This window comes from Camelus bactrianus, chromosome 17 (genome assembly GCF_048773025.1).
Source record: "Camelus bactrianus isolate YW-2024 breed Bactrian camel chromosome 17, ASM4877302v1, whole genome shotgun sequence".
Lineage (NCBI taxonomy): Eukaryota > Metazoa > Chordata > Mammalia > Artiodactyla > Camelidae > Camelus > Camelus bactrianus.
Window position 1 is genome coordinate 60,095,472 of NC_133555.1, and position 24,228 is coordinate 60,119,699.

Consider the following 24,228-nt stretch of genomic DNA (forward strand, 5'->3'; position numbering starts at 1 on the left):
CATAAATTTTTAAGGCAAACAAGCAATCTATTTCTGTAATTAAAAAAAGAAAAAAAAAGTTGACCGAAAATACTTTATACTTCAGCTACTGGCTAATTAAATTATACCTTCTCTATCCTAACTACTGATTTGGGTTTCTGGTTTTAAAGGAATTACATGTGGATGTATCCAACATTGTAGAAGATACATAGAATGCACATGACACCACAAAGGTGAGTCTAGCAGAGACTAATTTATTCTTTTCTAAAAATACATTATATTCTGAATTGTTATACATACCTTACATGTACATACTTGAATCTCTTCTACATCATCCCTGCTAAAAGCTTATTTGGACCTGTGGTTACAATTCCTCCAAGTTGTCCCTAAGGAAATCCCATTCCACCTTTAAACAACTCCATTAAGTGTTATTTACATAAAAACATTATATTTCATAAGCTAGGCATTTTATAAAAATTAAGTAGAGACAGCCCTTGCCATCTGTAGTTTATAATCTTTACTTCTCCCATTTTATTACATTATGGTAAGACAAAGCTTATATTGAGCAAAAGAAGCCATAGAATAAAAGAACACATTGTACAATTCAATTTATATGAAGTTCTAGAACAGAGACAACTCATGTTAATAAGTGTTACAATAGTGATTTTGGAGATGGGTGATTTAACTGGGAAGGACCATAGGATATCTGGGATGATGGGAATTATTTTTTATCTCAATCTGGGTGGTGTATATAGTTTTAAATTTTTTTTTTCAATAATATTGGTGAGGGTCTGTTCTAAGTTTTTTAATAGCAGCCAGAATAAGTGTATAATAGCAGAAACAAACATGTACTTTACTAAGAATAAAGCCTTGAATTTTTTTTAGTTTCACAAAATTTATTAAAGATATTATAATAGGTTTGCCTTAATGTCTATGTATCCCTGTGAAACTGAAGATAATCCATATATGTGAGACACATATGAGTTAATTTGACCCTTTCTATTCAAATGTTGACATGTACCAAGTAGCAGATGGAAGGATGTAGACCACAGTGGTCTTATACAGGCTTAGAAAAATAAGTAACTTTTTTTTTCAATCACAAATCCAGAAGAAATCATCATAGTCTTATTAACTGACACTCAACAGAAATAAATAATAGAAATGAATTTTTCTGGGCTTGATCTTTGTTTGGCAATTCAGATAACTGTCTTCATTTACTTTTCTGCCCAAAACTAAGGTAGCCATTTTTTTTGGTATATATGAATACAGAAACATAGGAAAGTTTCTGTTAGGAAATACCTTATGTAGAGATACAATTTCCATTGCCTTTTTTCTGGGTGTTTGATAAGTATGGAAGTTATCATCGCTGTCTATTTTTATGTAAGACCGTGTTTCTTCTTATGGCTGTAATTTTGAACATTAAAAAAAAAGATCATTTAGCTGCTCCATCTCCGTGTAACCATAATAATGAAATGGTAAAAATTTAGAATAGAATTTGGATCTTTCAAACAAACCTATTACCCATATTCACTGGTGACTAGACTGTGACAATATTACCCATTATTTTGTACCATTACATTGGTATTAATATACTTTTATGGAAGTTGCATCATGAAAGCCAATAATTACCATCATAGTGCTTTAAAATCTTTTCTTATAATAAATGGTATTATATATTGAATGAATACATGAATATCATTAATAATAAATATTAAATATCATTAAATAATAAATCATTAGATAATAAAAATATAATTAAGTAATAAAAGCTAAGAACATTATTATTCATCTAGGATTGTTAAGGTGATTGTTCAAAACATGAAGTAAGAAGCATTTGGTTATATTTTTGCCTGCCAAGAAATATTGCCTACTGTATATAAATGTAATTTTTGGTACACTTTGACACCAAGAAAAAAAAATACTGCTTTATTCAACTTGTGAAAGTAATGTTAAATTTTATTTTGAGGAAATGTTAATATAGATACTCATTTATTATATATATTTAGTTCTTTTAAATCTCTTAAGAAGTCTAATAATATTGCCAGATGTTTTAAAGAAGATCTTAGAAAATTGTTAGGGTCAAAGGGCATAATCCAGAGAGTTTGGAAAGATGCTTTCAAAGTTAGTAAATACTCCTTTTTCTCTAACCAGAACCTTTTGTGGGTTCTGTTAGTAAACTTCACCTTGAAAAAGAAGATACTGTGAGTTATTTCCCAGGTCTTACTGGAGGAAGATTTTTGGTGATAAATTGCCCACGTTGTGACTGACTACTTCAGAGTTTGGTTACTTTTGAACTTATTCTTGCTGGCCTACTTTCAGATGAACACATAGCATCTACATTAAATCATTAGTTTTCTTTCAGACAAATGACCATTGCAAGTTTAATAAAACAGATTTTATTCAAATAATATAAGAAGATGAAGATTTAAGATATTCTTAAATATAGTTTCTCTTTCAGAATGGCCATCTTAACTCTAGAGGAATATCATATCTGGAGTGTGAAAAATGTTCTTGCCAATGAGTTTTTGAATCTACTTTTCCAGGTATGTTTAAGGTAAATGACAGAGACCGAGGGCAGTGGTACCAGTAGTTCTACATCTTTTCCATTATGTAGTAGTTAGACAACTAGACTACAAAACCATATATTGTCAAAAGAACTGCATTAACCTGTATACCACCTGCAGATGGTAAGTTAGAGCGTGCATGCTTCTCAGAGTCACAATGTGCATGATAGGAAAGTAGAGTATAGCTGATAATGTTTATCTTAATAACTCATGATAGAGCAGATTGTAGACACATAGAAAAGAATTTAAAATGTAAAAGCCATTATAATTTGCTATTTTTCTTTACTTTTTTTTTTTTTTAAGACCCTTCCTAACAAGTAAGGCAGTGTGGACAGAGACATAGATCATAAGTCGGCAGCTGTAAATTTTTCACAAAGTATACAATCTTTCCAGTTAGGAGGTTATTTTAGATGCAAATCTGTTTCTTAATTTTCTTTTATTCTTTCTTTCTTTCTTTTTTTTTTTCTTTTTTTTAATTTAATTCTTTAGAAGGTCCAAAAAAGATTGAAGGAGAAAGGAGGAAAAAAAGCTGTCAGGGGTGAACATGAAATCATAAAACTTGCCAGATTTTAACTATTTTCCAGTTAAAGTAGTTCTCTTTGCTCCAATTTAAAGAAACAACTTATAGTTTCCCATTTTTCATAGTTCTTCATAAATATATGTTGATTTAATAGTATTTTACAGGGTGTGAGTAGGGACAGACTGGAAGTTCAAGATTTGTAAATACTGACAGGTATATATAGAATAGATAAACAAGTTTATACTGTATAGCACAGGGAAATATATTCAAAATTTTGTAGTAGCTCATGGGGAAAAATATGAAAACAAATATACGTATATTTGTAAAGTACTGAAAAATTGTGCTGTACACCAGAAATTGACACAACATTGTAAACGGACTATAACTCAGTAAAAAAATAAAAATAAGATAAAACTGTTAGAACACTATAAAAAAAGTAGTATTTTAGATTTTTCTTATTTTATTCTCCTTTTCTTATAAAAGCACCCCTATGAAGTTCAATAAGGCTTGATATCTTTATATCTATCATGATTCTCCATTGTAAATACAGAGTAACCTGCCTGTGACACAGCTGTGTTAGAATAAATGAAAATTGAACTCTTCCTGACAGCTAATAATTAATGTATATTTAAAGCATATGAAATCTGATAAGTCTATGATACCTATTTAAATCAATCAGTTGCTCCACTGTCAGTTATCAGCCAGGATCTAAGTTGATGTCTTTATAAAATATAAATACATATAAAAATAATATAAACCTACTATAAACAGAAATGACTTGCTTAGTAATATGGAAATTAAGCAGCTATTTTTATCTCATTTAAAATGATGTCCTCAATTACTTTAAGTTATCATTAATTATATAAACATTTTGACCACTTAAGTTTGTGTCTGAGTCACCTTGCAGCTCTTACATAGCAAAGCATTTTGAACTTTTATATTGCCTTTCCTATTTTCTCATGTTATTCAGGGGCTTGCATAGGCACTATTTTTTCTAGGACTCTATAAACAGATGTATGCCTGAGATTTTCTTTTGTGTCTGTGTTTCTAGCATTATATTACTGACAGATTTTTTTGTTGGTTATCAATCTAATTTTTTTTCTTGGTATATATAGTCCTTTCAGCCCTTTCAAATATATATATATGTAGTCAGTTTACAATGTGTCAATTTCTGGTGTACAGCACAATGCTTCAGTCATACATGAACATACATATATTAATTTTCATACTCTTTTTCACCATAAGTTACTACAAAACAGTATTGGATATAGTTCCTTGTGCTATACAGTATGAACTTGTTTATAAATTGGGAGTTTGAGATTTGCAGGTACTAAATATTAACATTACATTTTATGATGCTTACTTTATCCCATATTCAGACATGCTTTTAAAACTTAATTTTCACTTAATATATAAGTAATCAGACTTACTCTAAATTGTTTTATTTTCTGTCTGTTTCTAAAATAGAATTAGCTAGTAAATTCAGTGATAAAAGCTTGAATTATACTTTTATTTTATTTGCCAAGATCCCACTCCTGGCTGACCATTTTGGGTATTTAAGTATAAAGTAAGTAAATGTCAGTAGAATTAGGAAACCATTCCTGTGGTAATATTGTTTTCAGTCCTTTCAAATAAACTCAGTGCCCAATATTTTGCAGAGGAAGCACTCTAAACATGATCAGGATCTTCTATCTTGTACGTTTGTCAGAAAGCGTCAAATGTTAAACAGTTTGATAAGCAGAATAGTGCACCACACTGACCCCTACCTATATCCATGCTCTAATCCTGAAATCTGTGAATATGTTATTTTACATGGCAAAGGGGATTTTGCAGATGTATCAGGTTAAGGACTCTGAGACAGGGAGATTAGCCTGGATTATCTACATGGGCCTAGTCTAACAACAGGAGTCCTTAAAAATTGAAAATCTTTCCCAGCTGTGGTCAGAAAGATATGACTTTGGAAGAAGGATTAGAAAGCTGTAAAGCTGTTAGCTTTGAAGATAGAGGAAGGGCCATGGGTAAAGAAATGTGGGTGAACTCTAGAAGCTGGAAAAGACAAGGAAATATATTCTTCCTTTGACCTACAGAAGGGCATACAGCCCTGCTGACATCTTGATTTTTAGCCAAATGATACCTGTTCCTGACTTGACCTACAGAACCATAAAATAATAAGCTTGTGTTGCTTTAAGCTGCAAAATTTGTGATAATTTGTTACAGCAGTGATAAAAATAAATATAGGGGAGTTAATCCAACTTTATGGATTGGAGGGCTCAGCATTTTAAAGATGTCAGTTCCCCTTCAACTGATTCAAAGTTTTATATGTGCACATCAAAATCCCCAACAGTTAATTGTTGTTACTGTTTTTTTGTAGAACTTGACAAGCTGATTCTAAATACATAGAGAAGCGTGAAGGGCCAACAATAGCCAAGGTGATATTAAAGAACAATGTTAAAGGACTTATAAAACAATATTAAGTCTATGTGATAACTACCTAAAGTTAGACATATAGACCAATGGAACAGCATTGAACTAAACCCTGTACCATACATGAACAGTAACTTTAGATAGATTATAAATCTAATATATTTGAAACATAAAGCAAAGCATCTGGGGGAGGGTAAAGCTCAGGTGGAATGTGTGCTTAGCATGCATAAGGTCTTGGGTTCAACTCCCAGTACCTCCATAAAAATAAATAACCTAATCCCCCACCAAAATAAAGCATCTAGAAAATAGTGTAGGAGATAGTTTAATGACTTTGAAGTGGCAAAGATTTCTTAAACCAGACAAAGCATGAAACATAAAAGAAGAGTTTTAAGTTGGACTTCAGTAAAATTAAGAATTATTTTTATCAAGAGATACCATTAAGAAAGTGAAAAGCTAAGCCACACGGTGGGAAAATATATTTACTATACCTATATCCAACAAAAGACTTGTATCTAGGGCATATAAAGAACAAAAACCAGTGGAGAAAAAGGCAGAACCTCAATATTAAAATATGCAAAATAATTGAACAGGTGCTTCACAAACACACAAAAAAATCCACATAAGCTATGAAAAGGGGCTGACCTCTTTAGTAATAATGGAAATACGTACTAAAACCACACTTGGAACACCATTAGACATCCACTACAATAGTTAGTTGTTAAGTGATATGAAGCATTGGTGAGGGCAACAAGCAATGGGGACTCTTACACATGGCCAGGGGGCATATAGATTCTTACATATACTTTGGAAATAGGCTTTTTGAATGAAAGTTATATATGTGTGTGTGTGTGTGTATATATGTACACACATACACATACACATACACACACACCCACACCCTATTACCAAGGGTAACCCATGTGTGTACCCTTCAGAAACTTCTACATCTGAGCACCAAAGGACATCCAGAAAATTCTCATAATCACTATTTGTTATACCCCCAAATAGAAAATGACCCAAACACTTGTCAACAATAAATACATAACCATAAGTGGTGGCACATGCATACAAGTTGTATACTTTAAAGCAATAAAAAAATATACTAGTTTACAGAAAACACTAGTGGATGAATCTTACATAATGTTGAGTGGAAAGTACGGGACCAAAAATTTCAAAAGCAAAAAAACCAATCCATGGTGGCTGAATTTAGGATGGTGAGTCCATCAAAGGGGTGCCGTAGTAACTGGGAAGAAACCCAAAGTGGAACAGCAATGTCCTGTTTCTTGACTGGATGAAGGTTACATAGATGTGTTTACTTTGTGAAAAATCACTGAGCTGTATATTTAAGATGTGTTCACATTTAAGCATGTATACTATATTTGCATTTTTTAAAAAAAATTTTGCTTGCAAAAAAAGATATCCAAAGCCCAAGTATTTATCAGTAGGAGAATGGATAAAACAAATGATAGTATATTCAAACAATGAAATACTACTCAACAATAAAAAAGAATCAACTACTGATACAAGGATGAACCTCAAAAGCCTAATTTATACATTTCATTGTCAGGTAAATTTTAACTCAGAAGGTAAACAAAACTGTAAACAGGCATGTGCCCTGGGGGGAGGGGTGCTGTAGCCTTTGTCTCCTCAGACCTGTGCCATTACTGGCACATCTCGCAAGAAGAGAGGCAGGGCTCAGCCACAGCTACCATCTCCTCCTGTGCATAGTGCCTGGGCGGGGGCGGGGCTGAGGCCTGAATCTGCACGTGGGGGCTCCACAACCTCCTAGGCAGGACTGAGACTTGTTTATAGCCCGAGGCAGAGATGATCTTTCTACCCTGACACCTCAGAGAACTTGTGCTGCCAAGAGAAACAAGGAGCTCAGATTTGGCACAGAGCATAGTTGGGGCTGTTCCGCAGTCATCCCCGAGCCCACCTACAGACCGCCTACCCGAGGCAGAGTAGGCAGCTGCACAGAGCAGCAGAGTGACCAGCACGAGGAGAGGGCAGGTGGGCAGCCACCCACCTTCCTGGCAGGAACACAGCACCTGAACACGGTGCTGGGACGGGGTGTGATCTGCCCACCTGCCTCCCCCTGATCACAGCATCTGACTGTGGCATCAGAAGGGGGAGTGACCTGCCCGCCCACCGGGTAAGAGCTCAGCTCCTGACCTAGTGTTAGGAGGGGACACAATCTGCTAGCCAACAGCCACTGAGAGCAGCACAGATGAGGGCGCCAACAGAAGGCCTATGAAACAGCAAGCTGAGTTCGCGAAGCAGGGCGAAGACACAAAGACCTCTCGATCAAATCATTAAGGGCACACCATCTCCAGGTTAAGTAGGTAACTGATACTCCTTAAGCCACGGTGCCAGAGAGATATGAGCAATGTGAAGAAGCAGAGAAACCACTCCCAATTAAAAGATCAAGAGAAATCCCCTGAAAGCATGATCAAGGAAAAAGACATTGATGGCCTACTAGATCAAGGTTTCAAAAAAAGAGTGATCAAAGTACTGAAGGAACTAAAAAAAATAGTGTTTAGGGATATAAAATATGTCAAAAATGAAATAGAAACTATAAAGAAGAACCAAGTAGAATTAGTAAACTCATTGTCTGAGATGAGAGCTGACCTAAAGGCTGTGCAAAGCAGACTAGAAAATACAGAAGAACAAATATGTGATCTAGAAGACAGGACAACAGGAAGCACCCAATCAGAACAGCTGAGAGAAAAACAAATAAAAAACAATGAAAACAATATACGGGACCTATGGTGTAATATAAAGTGTGCCAATCTATGCATAATAGGAGTTCCAGAAGGGGAAAAAGAACAAAGGGGATTGAAAAGGTATGGGAAGGACTCATGACTGAAAACTTCCCAGACCTAAAGAAGGAATCATATCCAAGCACAGGAGGCTCAGAGGTTCCCAAACAGGAAGAACCCAAACATACCCACACCAAGGCATATCTTAATCAAGATAGCCAGAGTCAAGGATAAAGAAATGATCCTAAAGGAAGCGAGAGAAAAACAAAGAGTGAGTTACAAGGGAACACCCATAAGGTTTTCAGCTGATTTCTCTACACTATTTACAACAGCTAAGACATGGAAACAGCCTAAAATGTCCATCAACAGATGACTGGATAAAGATGTGGGATATTTATATGATGGGATACTATTCAGCCACAAAAACTGACAACATAACGCCATTTGCAGAGACATGGATGCTCCTGGAGAATGTTATTCTAGGTGGAGCAGAACAGAAAGAGAAAGAGGAATACCATATGAGATCACTCATGTGTGGAATCTTAAATATATGCAAGATCTTGTGGTAACTCACAGCAAAAAAAAAAAGTGACAATGAATGTATGTACGTTCATGTATAACTGAAAAATTGTGCTCTACACTGGAATTTGTCATAACATTGTAAAATGACTATTACTCAATAAAAAATGTTTAAAAATAATTAAAAAAAAGATAACCTTTAAAATATTGTATAATGAGAGGTGTGATGTTCTAGTATCTGTTCTAAGAAGTACGTTAGACACACATAAGAATAACCAATGGTCAGAAAGATCACATGTTACCAGCTACCACCCCATGCAAATTAATGGCATTTAGGAGATATTCATATATGTGTGTACATATGTAAAATATGTATTAGTATATATGTAAATCAAATAAAATATTATAATCTAATGTAAAATCATATCAGCAAAAGCACTGTGCTGACATAAGTATCTTGGTGTAAATAGATCACAATTTTTTATTGAGTTGTCATAATAGGAATATTGTGAACCAAGTGGAAGTTGTAAAAAAAAAGTCATCCAAAAAAAAAAAAAAAATCCTGACTACATGAAAAGATGCACAGTTACTATAAGGGCTCTCCCCTTATTTACTATCAGTGTGAGAAAGTCTCTTGGAATAAGTTAGGAGAATTAAAAACTCTTAACAAGACACAAAAATGCACTCTCTGTTAAAGAAAATAAACCAAAAGAAAAAACAAATGAATGGACAATTAAAATCCTACAGATAAAAATACCAATTTTTATGGGAAATATAGCCTTAAAATAAAAAATGAGATTATATTCTAATTTCACCTTTTGAATAAAGATATACAAAATTTAGCTGAATACCTTCGTATTTTGCACTTACGAAGAAAAAATGTATTTGCAATGAAAAAACAGCCATTATCCTGCCTTTTGAGTATTCTAAAGTTTTAGGTTTGAATATATTTCATCTTAAATGGTCTTAAGCACTATGCAGTGGTTGGTGTTTTAAAAATACCACTGTGTGTGGAACTTCTAAAAGTGATTCAAAAAATTTATATTTTTGTAATAATTTAGTAATGGCCCGGATATTATTTTTAACAAGACTACTCACCATGGAATTGTGCAAGATTTTTTCGATGAGTTTATATTCACACATGTTGAAGATTGTCACTATATTATGAGAAAATGTCAACCATGGCAGTATTTTGACTTGAAAACGAGACAAGCTGAGAAGCATATTTTAAGTATAAAATAAATGATTGCATGCCTTTAAAGACAAGAAAGTAAAAGCATGATAAACTCTGACTTTGACACACTTAAAATATAAAAATTAACATAATGTGATTTACACACTTCTCTTTAACTCTTTCAGTACTTTCTCAGCCCCTTTCCCATTACACCTGCGTCCCCGCTCCTGACCCGCGGTGTACACACCCCCGATCACACGGGGGAGCGGGGACCCGGGCAGTGAGGACCAGGGACGAGGACACTCACCCGCTCCCGGCGGGCGAGAATAGTCGAAGCGGGCACGCCAGCACACCCGTCCCCTCCTGCCCAGGCGGCCGGGGCCCTAGCTCGGTCAGGTCCACACACACCCCGGCAGGAAGCGGGCGCAGGCAGTGGGAAACCGGAGTAACTTCAGACAGCGGGCGGGGAGCGTCCTCCTCCCGCGGACACGCAGGCAGCGCTGTCCTGGGGCCTCCATGGCGCCGCCCGCTCAGTGCTGAGGAAAACAAGCTCCGCCCCCAGGGAAGATGCTGGCTGCTGACGCGGACTGCGCATGCGCACCGCCACCTAAGACACGCTGGCTTCGCGCGCCCCCTGCAGGTCCTCGAGGTCGGTGCAGTATACTCAGAACTCACTGTAGAACACATGACCCCTCCCAGCCAGGATGCTAAATCACTGGAAATCTCAGTGCCCTGGCCTCTTTGTTGGTGGCACTGGCGATGCGCTCATCCAGCCACGCCTGCTCTCTTGCCTGGCACATGCCTCAGTCATTGGAATCCCGCCTGAATCAGATTCTGTTCTGGAGGAAGGACAGGTGCAGAAGAATCTCAAAATTCCAGACTTAGAAGATGATCAGGAACCCAAACTCAACTCTGTCAACTCCCTGGGGTCCCCTGAGGAGTGGTTTTCTCAGAACCATCTGCCCTGTGTCAGGAGCAGACCAAGCCTCAGGTAGCTTAGAGAGGCTATCATGCAGCACATGCTTTGGACGGTTCTCAGTTATGACCTGCATGATCTTGAGACCCTTTTGTAACTCCTAACACTGTTTTCTCATACCTATAGTGATGGTTATTGACGACTGAGTTAATCCTCTTATAATGCTGAGGTGCTATTGTTCCTTGGAAAACAGAATATTTTGAAGGGATCAACTGTTTATCACTTCCCCCTAATTAAGTATGTTTTTAAAATTAGAAATGTTTCAGGGGGCACTCAGGTCCTCCTCTTGCACCAGTTCCTGGTGTTGGCAGTTTCTGCTCTGAGCTCCAGATCCTGATCCTGCCGATGGTCTATGGTGATGCCAGTGTGTGCATGCTCTTCCTTGTGCACCGGTGTGGAAAGGAGACAGCCCTTCCCCTACATGAGGCTGCAACATTCTGACACTCAAAGCAGGCACAATGAAGAATCAGCTAGAGTCCCCGGTACCAGCTGTCCCAGGTAGAAACATCACCTTCACCACAGTGTTCCTGTGCTCCTATCAGGCCTTCACTACTCCCAGCAGGCCATGCATGAGCAGTGTGACAGGTGACTGCCTGTCCCAGCACAGCATGGTGGTGATGATCCCACCTTATCTGTTTGTCTTTGGAGTGTCCCCACACCTCTCTGAGCTTCACTTTGCTCTTCTCACAGGCAGGGTTGTACAGGCATGAACATCACAGTGTTATGATAGGTAGTCATGGTAGCTGCTCACCCAGTGGCAGGCTCTGCCGAGAAGGCTGCTGGGAGTGCTGTGTGTCTTCACACTTGTCCTTCACTCTCCCCAATGAAAACACTCTTGGCCTTATCCTTCCCTGGCCTGTGGCCTTTCTGTGTTTGCAAAAGAACATGGAAACAATCTGCAAAGAAGTTTTGAGGTTCTGTCCATCTGGTCCAGGAAATGCTGACTCTGCTAGATGTGCTGTTGGGTGGGCTCTCATGGGAGAGGCTTGGGCAGGACTTCCCTTGGCAATAAGCTGCCCCACCCAGGCCTTTCCATGATCCAGAATCCTGGGACCAGGGTGCAAATCCCCAGCTCCCCACTTGTCAACAATGTGACCTGGGCAACTTTCTCAAATCCAAGCTTTGTCCACCCAAGGTCATCAGAGATGGGGGATAACAGGATGTCCTGCACAGAGTGTCTGTGCAGATTAAGTGAGGTAGAACAGACAGAAGTGGTGGGGCCTGGCCCATTGGTTGGCAGAAGGGAGCTCACCATGTGCAGCAATTTCCATGGGTCACCCAGCAATCTGCCCAGAGGCTTAGCCACTCCATCACTATCATGTGTCTGAAGTCCACTTAACCACATGGGAGAGAAACAAACACATATTCTGAGTGTAGCTGCCACAGGGAAAAGTGTATCTGAGCGGGGAGTAATACCAGAGGGTGATCAGGATGGTGGAAGATGCCCCCTTGGGTTGAGCAGAGTGGAGCTGCCCTCTGGACCCTGGGGTTAGTGAGGATGGGCTTGTAGAAATGCCCCTCTCCTTTACCCATCAATGCTAGGTCCTGCGGGTACTGAGTCCCACAATCGGTGTGCTGCTAGTGCCCTCAGCACAGAGAAAAACCCAGGGGTTCCCACAAGGCTTCGGCCACGTCCTCTGCTTCCTGAACTCCCATTCTGGTGACCCCACCTGGGATGCAGAGATGAGGTGAGGCAGGGGCTTGTGCTGTCAACACCACTGCTCTACCCTGGGAATCTGACACACAGTAGGTGCTCGGTAAGTCATTGTTGAATGAACAGCAATACTGGGCCAAGTTTCTGTGGGTGTCTGTGCCCCCAGATCAGGGACCCCTCAGGGCCCACCTCACAAGTGACATGAAAATAATAATGCCACCAGGAGCAATAACAGTTCCTCAGAATAAGTGGGCTTTTCCAAGCACTCTCCACCTGTTGCAAAGGCCTCCCAGCAGGGAAGTGGGCTGTCAGGGGCAACACTGAACTCTCCACTGTAACAAGGAGAAAGCCAAGGGCCACAGAGAGGAGTGCCTTTCCAGTGTCACTGCTCACTTTCCCACCTTTTGGGAGACTGGGAGGCTTTTCTACTACATTCTGGCTCTGAAGCCCCAATACTGTTTGGACATGCCTCCCTCCCTGGAGCAGGGTACCACTAAGTGACCTGTCACTTGTCACCAAGCAGACAGGCTCATTTCAGCTCATTGTGCCACCTGCAGGTTGTACTAGTAGCAGGATCCTCTGGGAGACATCACACTCTCCCAACCTGAAAACAGGTGAACAGCTCACAGGTTTCCTGGAGAGGATGGTCACATGGCCTTGATCTGGCCAATCAGCATTTTCCATCCTCCCTGGCCACGGTGATTGGCTCAGGGCTGGGCACCAGCCCTATCAGGCTCCACGGAGGTCAGGCCTAGTTACTGGAATCCTGGAAGCAGAGAAGTTCTATTTCAGTTGGGAGTTGAGGGGTGATGATGTCAGCCTGTGGCAGTTGGTGACTATCTTGCTCTCATAAAGGCAGAGCCATGTGAAGATGACACCAGTGGCAGAGCCCAGAGGTGGGGAAGGATGACTTCTGCTGATGTCACTGAGCACCAGGTACAGCCCTGCCTGAAGCTATCTCACTTTGGATGTCTCAGTTAGGTAAGTCATTCTCTCCTGCCCTGTTTGCTTCTTTAAGCCACTTTGGTTTTCTGTCACTTGTTTTAAGAAAAAGTTTGACTATTCCTTCAAGCTGGCTAAATGGAGACCCTGGAACTCAAACAGTGTGGTGACAGGCAACAATGTGGCTAATAGACTCCAGAGGCCTCTGTTCAAACAGGGGATTGTAAATGACAAGGGAGAGTACACATGGCCTCAGTGAACAGATTTGCTAGTTGTAGCTCGCAGTTCCTGGATATTAGAGTGCATGCACTCAGCCAAGTCTCAACTCTGCTCTCACACCTGCTAACTCATACATCTCCTCTCCCACCTGCCCGGCCTAGGGGGGCTGGACACCCCCGGGCACCTGAAACAGCCCAGGGCTTTGTGTTGTAATTTACACAGGCTGCCCCCACTTCTGAGGGTGAGGGTGACTGGGTTCCAGTTTACAGAGAAAACAGACTAGACGGTCTCACTGGTGAGCTGTGGGGGTGGGACCCCAATCTACCATCTGACCTATGACTTCAGAGTGGACAGCCTCCCCACCCTCAGCCAGGATGCTTGCTAAGCCTAGGGGCTCAGGAGTCCTCCCTCCAGCACCCCTCCTGGAGGTGACAGTGGGGGGTGGCTCTTCCCTATACAACATTCACCCCTGCAGGGGCACACGTGTGACCTCACAGTCTGTCATCCCTTCCTTATGACCTGGACCTCCTTGGCAGGGCATGAGAGGTGCCTTGATGTGTGAGAACTGCAGTTCATGGGTGCATACATGGGCAGGTGCACCATGACTGAGAGGACAGCACCCCAATTTAAGCCCCCTCCATGCTCAGATGATTACATCCTGGAATTGAGGGGTTCCCAGGGGTCAGGTGACCAATTTTGCCCTTAGGGGCAAATTCTTATCACCCAGGGGGCTAATTTTTAAATTAAATTACACATTTACAATTCAATAGTCAAGCCCCTTTCTCAGCAGCCTTGTAGCCTCTCAGCTTTTACCCCTCGCTGTGACCATGTTCTTAGCTTCAAATTGAGTGCCATTATGGACATGAACATGTCCTGTCATGTGTCACCTTCAGAGTAAGGGGCCACCCAAAACTCCCCTCCCTTCCCCTTGTCGATACCTCCACACAGGGAGTAGGGCCCTTTCGATGCAGTTGTGCAAATGTGTGAGCTAAGGGTTTAGAATGACCAGGCTAGGAGGGGTCTGCCCCACATGGCAGGGCAGGTGGGCTGGCAGGGGGTGATGGTTCACTTGTAAAACTCAGCTGGTGTCAGGCAGCGACAACAGACTGGCAGCCAAGGGCTCAGCTGGTGCAGATTAAGCGGATTAAATGTGTTCACCCAGACACCTCGGGGATGGCAGCCCTGGAGTAAGACTACAAGTGAGGAAGGTGGAGGGTCCCCAGTGCCTGGACCTCCACCTTCTAAAAATCAGGACTGAGATGTGGCTTTGAAATCAGAACACTGGGGTTCAAAGCTTCCCCCACCACTTGGTCAATAATTCAAAGCAAATGAGCCTCAGTTTTCTCATGTGTAAAATCGGAACATTGAAGCCTCTCCCTCTGAGGGTGTGGAGGGAAGTAAATGCGGTGACAGCAGAGCACAGGAGCTGTCTGGGCTGAGCCTGCACACAGGCAGGCCGTTGTTGCTGCCATGACCACCGTCTTCCAGGGCAGGGTCTGCACACTCTCCCTGTGAAGGTCCAGACAGTAAACATTCTAGGCTTTGAGGGACCTACAGTCCCTGTCACAACTACCACCCTCTGCTGTTGGAGGGCAAAGGCAGCTCCTGCAGTAGGTAATCCAGGCTCGCACCCCCGCTTCCTGGGATAATTATTCCTGAGATACAATTGTCACATAACTTTGTTGGCTTTAGGTGTGCAGCATAATGACTTGTTACATGTGCATATTGTGAAATGATCACTGCATTAAGTTTACTTGACATCTGTCATCACCCATAGTCACACACTATTTTCCTTGTGATCAGAAATTTTAAGAGGTACTATCTTAACAACTATCAAATGCACAATGCAGTGTTGTTAACTACAGTCACCTTGCAGTACATTATGTCCCCAGGACTTGTTTATCTTCTAACTGGAAGTTTGTACATTTTGATTATCTTCCCGAATTTCAATCACCCCCTGACTCACCTCTGGCAACCACCAACCTGATCTCTGTTTCTATGGGTTTCGGTTTATTTTGTAGATTCCACATGTAAATGAGATCATAGGTATTTGTCTTTCTCTGTCTTATTTCTTTCACTTAGCATAATACCCTGAAGGTCCATCCAAGTTGTCACAAATGGCAGGATTTCATTTTTTTAATGTCTGAATAAGATTCCATTATATATACATATATATGCGTCACGTTTTCTGTATCCATTCATCTGTTGATGGACACTTAGGTTGTTTACATATCTTGGTTATTGTAAATAATGATACAGTGAACGTGAGGGTGCAGTTGTCTCATTGACATAGTGATTTCATTTCCTTTGGATATATTCCCAGCAGTGGACTTGCTGGATCATATGGAAGTTCTAATTTTAAATTTTGGGGGAGTCTTCTTACTCTTTTCCAGAGTGATGGCACCAATTTACATTCCCACCAACATTGCAGAAGTTTCCCTTTACTTCACACCACCACCATCACTTGTTATCTCTTGTATTTTGATAACACCCACCCTGACAGGTGGGAGGGAATATCTCATTGTGGTTTTGATTTGCATTTCCCTGATGGTGAGTGATGTTGAGCACCTTTTCATGTACCTGTTAGACATCTGTGTGTCTTCTTTGGAAAAATGTCTATTCAGTTCCTCTGCCCATTTTTTAAATCAGACTGCTTGTTTTTTTGCTGTTGAATTGTAAGAGTTATTTATATGTTTTGGGTGTTAACCCCTTATCAGATATATAGTACGAAAGTACTTTCTCCCCTTCTGTCTGTTACCCTAACCTCTGCTTTCTGGATGACAGGGGTCCAGGCACTTGGGAATCTCTGCTTCTCACATGTTTCCAATGGTGCGTGGGTGAGGGCTGTGTTGTGATAAAACTGTGCACAACCGTGGGTCACTACCCCTTCTTTTAGAAGGTGGGCTCTGAAGAGTGCAGTGTGGGCAGGGATGTTTCCCTGAAGTCATCATTTGGATGGTCATGTGCCCTGGAACTCACATCTTCTAGCCCGGATGTGATGGGGGAATTTGCAAAGGGAGGACCTTGCAGCTAAGAGACTGACCAGGTGCTCTTGTGTCTTGTTGGAAGGACCTGGAAACAAAGTTGTGTGGAACAGGGACTCCTCCAGGTCACAAGGCTCAGTTCAGACTTCTGGGATGCAGAGACCTGCTCTGAGCCACTGTCACTGAGAAGGGAAGGGCCTCAGGCAGGAGGGAGGGGTTGCTGGATTTCACTTGCCCTGTTTGTCAAGTATCAGCTCTGGTGATGTGTGGCACATGGGCTTAGCTTTGGGCATGTAAGAGGAGAGGTTCCTGGGGAAGGGCTGGCTTTTTCCTCTGATTGAGGTCCAACTGTGTGCCAAGCAGAGCAGTCCTCTGAGTCAGAGCTGGAAAGCCAGGCACAGAGAGGTCAGGGAGTTTCCAGGTCACACAACATTAGGGGCATCATTAGGGTCTGATGCACACCTGACGCCCAGCCTACATTCTCTCTCCTTTCCCAGGACCATCATGATCCCACATGTCAGCATCACCCAGAGAGGCCCAGGTATGGGCACTGGGATCTTTCCTGCCTAAGATGCCAGGAGCCTTAAGAGGAAGGACAAGACACTTCCTGAGTCCATGATGCCCAGAGGCTGCTCTCAGTGAGAGGCCCAGCACACACTCTTGGATGAATCCTAGCTCTGTCCTGAGTCACTCTGTCCTCCCTGCCTCAGTTCTTCTGCCCACATGGGGCTGGAAACAGCAGCCACTTCACAATGGTCTAAGGAACCTCCAGGATCCTGGAAGCAGCGCCCTCACACAGGGAGCATGGTGGGGTCAGCCTCCATTGTCTCCTTAACTTTTCCTCACCTCTTTGCTGGATGAGGAGTCCTAGCGGGGCCCTGGCTTGTCCCAATTCTCACCCCAGATCAGGGTCCAGCAGGAGGTGGTGTCCAGGCTGGACTCTGTCCTCTGCCCCTTCTGGGCACCCTCATTCCCTACACCTTGGCTGCCTGGACACTGTCTTCCAGGGGCCAATCTGTGCCTCCCACACCTACCTAGCATCCACCCACCCTGGGTTACTCCATCGCCCTCTGGCCCTTGGACACACACCTACTCCGTGTTGAGTGGAAATGAGGTGACGGACATGCTGGGCCTCCTGGACAGTCTGGGGGAGCCCGATATCCCCATCCTGCCCACCGCCCCAAGAGCCCAAGTTGGGGAGAGGGTGTGCCTCCGTTCATACTCTGATTTGCTCAGATTCTCAGCACCTACTTTGCTGGGTGGATATGGTGGCAGAGGGATGATGTAAAAGCAGGAGACCTGGACAGCAGAGCATGAGAAGGGGGCTAGCCCAGGCTGGTCTCATAACCCCCTTAGCCTTGGCTTTCTCATCTTTAAAGTAGGACAGACTATTGTGAGGTGAGCAGGATCCTGACCCATAGCCAGGCACTGTACTACACGCATAAGAGAAGATCACTGACTCATGAAACTCTGTGGGGCAGGGACAGGCATTATCACACATTTCTGCAGAAGAAGTAACTGAGGCACAGAGAGAACATGGGAGGTGACCACCCCAGATTACAGAGCCCAGGTCATCTGGTTCCAGTGTCCAGGCTCATGGTCAGTGCCCACTCTGGGTTTCCTTCATCCCTTCACCCTCCACTGGGACCCATGGCTGCAGCCTCATTCCAGTGTGATTGTTCAAGGGGAGCAGGATGGGGCACTGAGGGCCCGTTTCTCTGAGCACTGCTTTCCCAGAAGTCTCAAGGGGTTGACTCTATTCACTACTGGACACCCAGGCCTGGGCCCAGGCCAGCCACACTGCAAGGCCTGAATCAATGATTGTTGAGTGAATACCTGAACCTCTGCATGTACCTGCATGTTGCTCCCATTTCCTCATCTCCACAGCTGGCTACCCGGCCAACACCTTATGTCATCAGGCCTCTGCCAGGGACAGTCAAGGGGCCCAGAGCTGCTCATCTGGGGACAGGGAGCCTCAGGGGCCCTGTGTCTGTCCCAAGCATCTCCTGGGCCAATTCACAGGGAAGCCCAGCCAGCTTCCAGGAACAGCAATCAGGTCCCAATCACAGGGGTGTAGAGTAGGTCTTGAGGGGTGTTTCCTGAGACTGACTTTGTGTATGAAGGGGTCCTGGGGGTCAGGCTGCTTTCAACCTCCATTCCAGGCCCACACCCCTGCTGGCAGCATGGAGCTAGTCATAAAGGACACAGGCTGTGGGGCCAAGGCTATAGCAGGGCTCTGCTCCCTCTCTGTGGCTCAGTGTCCTCATTTGTAACAGAGAACTAGTAACAGGGCAATGGGAGGGCTCACTGAGACCCTCCTCTGTGGCTTTGGTTGGACACTGCCCTCTCTCTGCTCAGTGCCCTTCTCTGTAATAGAGAACTAGTAACATTTTTCTTAGCCCCTTTTGGCCCCATTTTTCTGAGTCTCTTTCCACATTGAGCCCAGGGCTTTCACAGAGATCACAGACTTGGGAGGTAATCAGAGTGTGGTCTCAGCCCTAGTGGTCCCAACTGAGGCCAGAGGAACTTCAGGAGGGGTGGGAATCCAGAAGTGCTTCATGGAGGAGGTGAGATCTGAGCTGTGTCCCCAAGGATGAGCTGTCATCCAGCTGAGGCCTGGCACTGAGCAGGACCCATGTACATGGTGAATGAGGGTGTGAATGAATGAATGGGCACCCCTCTAACAGAGAGTGAGGGGGGAAGTCCCCCAGGCCAAAGCAGGAAACACAGGGCACCCTGGGGGAGCAGAGGGCGGGGCTGCAGTGTGATGCCTGCCTCACCCTTTATGGGTGTCTTGCCCCCACTTTAGCCTGTGTTCTGGTGGATTGGGAGCCCTTGCCTCTCCTCTGCTCCAGGATCCTGCTCTTCATTCCCAGCAACACCCACCTGTGTCACCTCAGTGTCCCCAAGTGGACCTGGACCTGTCTTGTGGGAGATTGTGAAGAGGGATTTGGTGTGCAGCCCAAGACTGAAGTGGGAGGGAGAGGATAATAGGGACCTCCAGAGGGGATCATGGGCTGGGGGAAATCGGAGGGGTGGGGAAGGCAGAGACTCAGGGCTGAAGGATCCTGCTAGTGGTGGCTCCTTCACAAGGGGCTTCACAGGGAGGAAGCATTCATGGGGTAAAGGCAGAGCTCAGTTTGGGGCTCGCTGACATGGAACAGCTCATCACAGAGACGTCCAGAGGAGCTGGATATAGGGAACAAAGTTGCCACTGATGTCAGGGTCAGAGCCTGAGACCCAGATGAGGTGGGGCGGTGGTGCAGGGTAAGGGGCTTGAGGATGTCAAGATGTTCATTCATTGGGGTCCTCAGGGTGGGGACCTTCATGTTCATTTCACATGGTGCCTGACAGAGCTAGACTTAGGGAGCTCACTGAGTAGACACGTGCTGACAACCTAGAGTCTCCTGTTTCCACATAAAGTCCCTGGTGTGAAGCCAGCTGGCACTCTTTAGAGTCATACACCCTCACCCCTGGGCTCTCTGTGTGCCTAGAGCCCAGTGGCACCTTACCTCCCACTCCCCACTGCAGGACCCTTTGCACACCTGCATTTCCACAAGCTATAAAACATCTTCTCTTGCTGTGTGTTTACCCTATGAAAACTCATTGCCCTAGGAAGAGAGGCCTCACATCCTGCCCTTATTAAAGTGGTAAAGCCTGTTGTTCAGAGAAGCCCCTGTCAGATCTCACAACCAACCAGGTACCTGTGCAAGAATTGATCATGCAGCCCCCTCCTCCTTGTGTGCACAGCACCCCCCCAATAACAGACCCCACAAACTCAACCTTGGCGCTCGTGTAGGCACCTCTTGCCTGTGTGGCTTGATGTTGCCTATAGCAGTGTCCCTATTAAACTTTCCTAAACCCTTCTCAGATGCTGGTAATTCTTTACCAACCCTAGTAACTAGCCCGCCATTGTGCCCACAACACCTGAAACAGAATTGGCTAAATTATGCAGATTGATGATGCAGGTTAATTTGCTATAAAGGTGAAATCAAGGTTTACAAATAAAAGCAACATACATACTCACGGCAGGACTAAGAACTCACACGGATAACTAAGACCCTCCACGCGCATCCCACTGTGGCCTCAGGGCCTTTGCGCTGGCTGCTGTTTCAGCCAGGATCTCTCTCTGCCTGCTTCTTAAACACCTCCAGGAATCTGCTCAAATGTCCTTCCTGACCTTATTTTTCTCCATGGAACATATCACCTCCGGACACTGTGCATATTTTACTTAATTTTCTCTGTGTCCCCCACCAGGCTGTCTGCTGCATGAGAATGGAGACCTGCCTGCTTCACTACCTGCTGTGCCCGGTATCTGGAACCCGCCCAACACACAGTAGGACGTCAGCGAATGTGTGACGGGTGTGTGATCACAGTAGGCCACAGACAAAAGTTTTCCCAGCAGTGATGGTAAGAGTCATTCATTCTCTACTTACTGAGCCCTACTGTGCACTGGATACTGACCTGGGTGGGAGGCATGCAGTGGATGAGACACAGTGAGAACACACAGCATGTTAGGAGGGACACGTGCTCTGGAGAGCACACAGGGCTGGGGGAAGTCAGGAGTGCAGGAGTGGAGGAGAAGAGGGCGAGGTGGAGACAGTGGTGGCAGAAGAGACAGAGAGGTGGGGCCCAGGTCTTGCAGGGCTTGATGGCTCCTGTGAGGGCTTTTCCTCAGGGCAGTGGAACCATGGCTGGGCGTGGAGAAGGGGCCCGGGTCCTGAATGCTATGCAGGAAATGGAGAAGTTGTCTGCTGTGGAGATGTGCATGGAGGAGGCTGTCCCTGTAGACTGTGCAGGCAGGGAAGGCTCCTCTGAGGGGGTGACATCTGAGCTGAGCCCTTGTATGGACCGTGTTTCCACCTTCTGTAGACTGGATGCTTTCGTCTGCCCTGCAGGCCTATGCAGGACACACCCTGTTCTCAGTCAACTGGACTTGGCCTCCTGCCTCCCTTTTGGGCCCTCCCACCCCAGAAGGAGTCCTTCTAGATCTAACACACTACCCCCTCCACTGGACTTGGACTCACACTGAGCCACTGTCCACCTGCCCAACTCACCCAGAGTCAAGTCCAGACACTTGGGGGAGCCCCTCCACCCCAGAGCCCATGAACTTACTCAAATGGCCAGTCCTCAGCCTGCTTACATGCCTCACCCTCCCCTCCTGCAGAAACCCTATGACAGATCCTGTCCACAGCACCCTGCTCCTCCGATCCTGACCCCAGGCTTTCCCATGGGGTGTGACCCCGCATGGGGTGCAGTCCCCTCCTCCAGTCTGGTGAGTAGAAACTACCTTTTCTTTTTTCTTTTGTTAATATATTTATTTTTCAATTTTTATTTTATTGAGTTATAGTCAGTTTGCATTGTTGTGTCAATTTCCAGCATAGAGCATAATTTTGTCAATTGTGTTTACTCTTTCAAGAAACCATCTCTTGGCTTGATTTTTTCAAATGTTTCTAATATCTCTATTTTATTTATTTCCTCCCTGATCTTTATTATTTCCTTCCTTCTGCTTACTTTTGTTATTTTTTGCTCTTCTTTTTCTAATTCTTTTAGGTGGTAAGTTTGATTGTTTATTGCAGTTTTTCCTCTTTTTTGAGGTAGACCTGATTCTCTCGCTATAAACTTCCCTCTAAGCATTGCCTTTTCTGGATCCCTTAGGTTCTGTGTGGTTGTGTTTTCATCATCATTTGTCTCACTGTGTTTTTTTATTTCTTCTTTGATTTCATCATCCACCCATTTTTTTTTTTAAGTAGTATGTTGTTTAATCTCCATGCTGTCATTTATTTCTCCTTTATTTTTCTGTAGTTAATTTCTACTTTTATGGTATTGTGTTCAGAAAAAGTTGCTTCAAATATTTTCTATCTTCTTCAAATTGTTAATGCTTCTTTTGTGCCAAAGTATATGATCTATCCTAGAAAATGTGGTACGTGTGCTTGGGAAGAATATATATTCTATTTTAGGGAAATATAATGTTCTGAAAATATTAACCAAGACAAATTGTTCTATTTTATCATTTAATTTCTATGTTGTCTTATTAATTTTATGTATGGAAGATCTGTCCAGTGATGTTAATGGATAGTTAAAGTCTTCTACCATGACTGTATTCAGATCAAATTTTCCCTTTTTATCTGTTATGTATTTAGGTGCTCCTATGTTGGGTTCATATATGTTAATGAGTGTAATATCTTCATCTATGACTCCTTTAATCATTATAAAATGTCCTTCTTAATCTTTCTTTATAATCTTTGTTTTAAAGTCTATTTTATTTGAAATCACTGTTGATATTCCTGCTTTCTTGTCATTTCCATTTTTGTGGAATATCTTTTTCAATCCTCTCACTTTCAATCTATGTGTGTCCTTCTCCCTAACGTGGGTCTCTTGTATACAGTGTATTGTAAATACTTGCTTTATTATCCACTCTGCACTCTATATCCTTTGATTAAAGCATTTAGTCCATTGACATTTATAATAATTATTGATACATATGTGTTTATTATATTTTGAACTTTGTTTTGCAGTTGATTTTGTATTTCCTCTTTGTTCCTTTCATTTTCTTTTTGTGGTTTGATAATTTTCCTTTTTATTATCTTGGTGTCTTCTTAGTTTTGTGACTCTATTGTAACTTTTTGGCTTGTGGTTACCCTACTTTGTACATATATTAACCCATTACTATATCTGTTTGTTTTAAACAGATAGTAATATAAGCTCAAACTCATCCTACCAAGAACAAAAGAGAGAGAGAGAGAGAGAGAGAGAAACCTGTACATTTTCTTGTTCTCCTCCCCCACCTTTAATGATTTAGATGTCCTCTTTTATGATTTCATGTTTATTCTGTTGTAATTCATTGTAGCAATCACCTTTCCAATCATGGTTTTCTCCTTTTTGTAGCATCCTGCTTCTTTTCTGTTTAGAGTAGGTCTTTCAATATTTCCTTTAGCATAGGTTTAGTGTTGCTAAATTCTTTTAGTTTTTGCTTGTCTGTGAAGTTCTTTATCTCTCCTTCTATTCTAAAGGATAGCCTTGCTGGATAAAGTATCGTAGGCTGCATCATTTTTTCATTCAGGACTTTGAATATTCCTTGCCCCTCCCTTCTGGCCTGTACTGTTTGTGTAGAGAAATCAGCTGAAAATCTTATGGGGGTTCCCTTGTATCTCATTCTTTGTTTTTCTCTTGCTGCCTTTAGAATCATTTCCTATTCTCAAACCTGGTCATCCTAATTGTAATATGTCTTGGTGTGGGTCTGTTTGGGACCTCCTTCTTTGGGATGCTCTGTGCTTCCTGTACTTGGATATCTGATTCCTTCTTTAGGTTTGGGAAGTTTTCAGTCATGATTTCTTCAAATACCTTTTCAATCCCCTTTGTTCTTTCTTCTCCTTCTGGGACCCCCATTATGAGTAGGTTGGCATGTTTTATGTTATTCCATATGCCCCTTATATTGCTTTCATTGGTTTTTATTTGTTTTCTCTCAGCTGTTCTGTTGTCCTGTCTTCTAAGTCACATATTCATTACTCTCA

The 24,228-nt window shown here is 42.9% G+C and overlaps 3 long non-coding RNA genes across 7 annotated transcripts in view; 2 read left to right on the forward strand and 1 right to left on the reverse strand.

Annotated features, from left to right (window-relative positions):
- LOC141573818 (uncharacterized) overlaps positions 1 to 10,364 on the reverse strand; it is a 46,290-nt gene extending 35,926 nt beyond the window's left edge. The window contains exon 1 of the long non-coding RNA XR_012500159.1: positions 10,247 to 10,364. This is a non-coding gene — a long non-coding RNA (uncharacterized LOC141573818). The remainder of the gene's footprint in view (positions 1 to 10,246) is intronic.
- The window catches only part of LOC141573815 (uncharacterized), a 588,593-nt gene that overhangs the window by 9,510 nt on the left and 554,855 nt on the right, over positions 1 to 24,228 (forward strand). For 2 of the 5 annotated variants that reach the window (XR_012500152.1, XR_012500153.1), the window contains exons 7-8: positions 150 to 212; positions 2,438 to 8,980. This is a non-coding gene — a long non-coding RNA (uncharacterized LOC141573815). Of the gene's footprint in view, positions 1 to 149; positions 213 to 2,425; positions 8,981 to 24,228 lie in introns of those variants that run through there. The other 3 variants (XR_012500155.1, XR_012500156.1, XR_012500154.1) reach the window with 3 other exon arrangements.
- Positions 9,783 to 24,228, forward strand: part of LOC141573817 (uncharacterized) — a 45,569-nt gene continuing 31,123 nt past the window's right edge. Inside the window, exons 1-3 of the long non-coding RNA XR_012500158.1 lie at positions 9,783 to 13,550; positions 20,972 to 21,124; positions 21,882 to 21,989. This is a non-coding gene — a long non-coding RNA (uncharacterized LOC141573817). The remainder of the gene's footprint in view (positions 13,551 to 20,971; positions 21,125 to 21,881; positions 21,990 to 24,228) is intronic.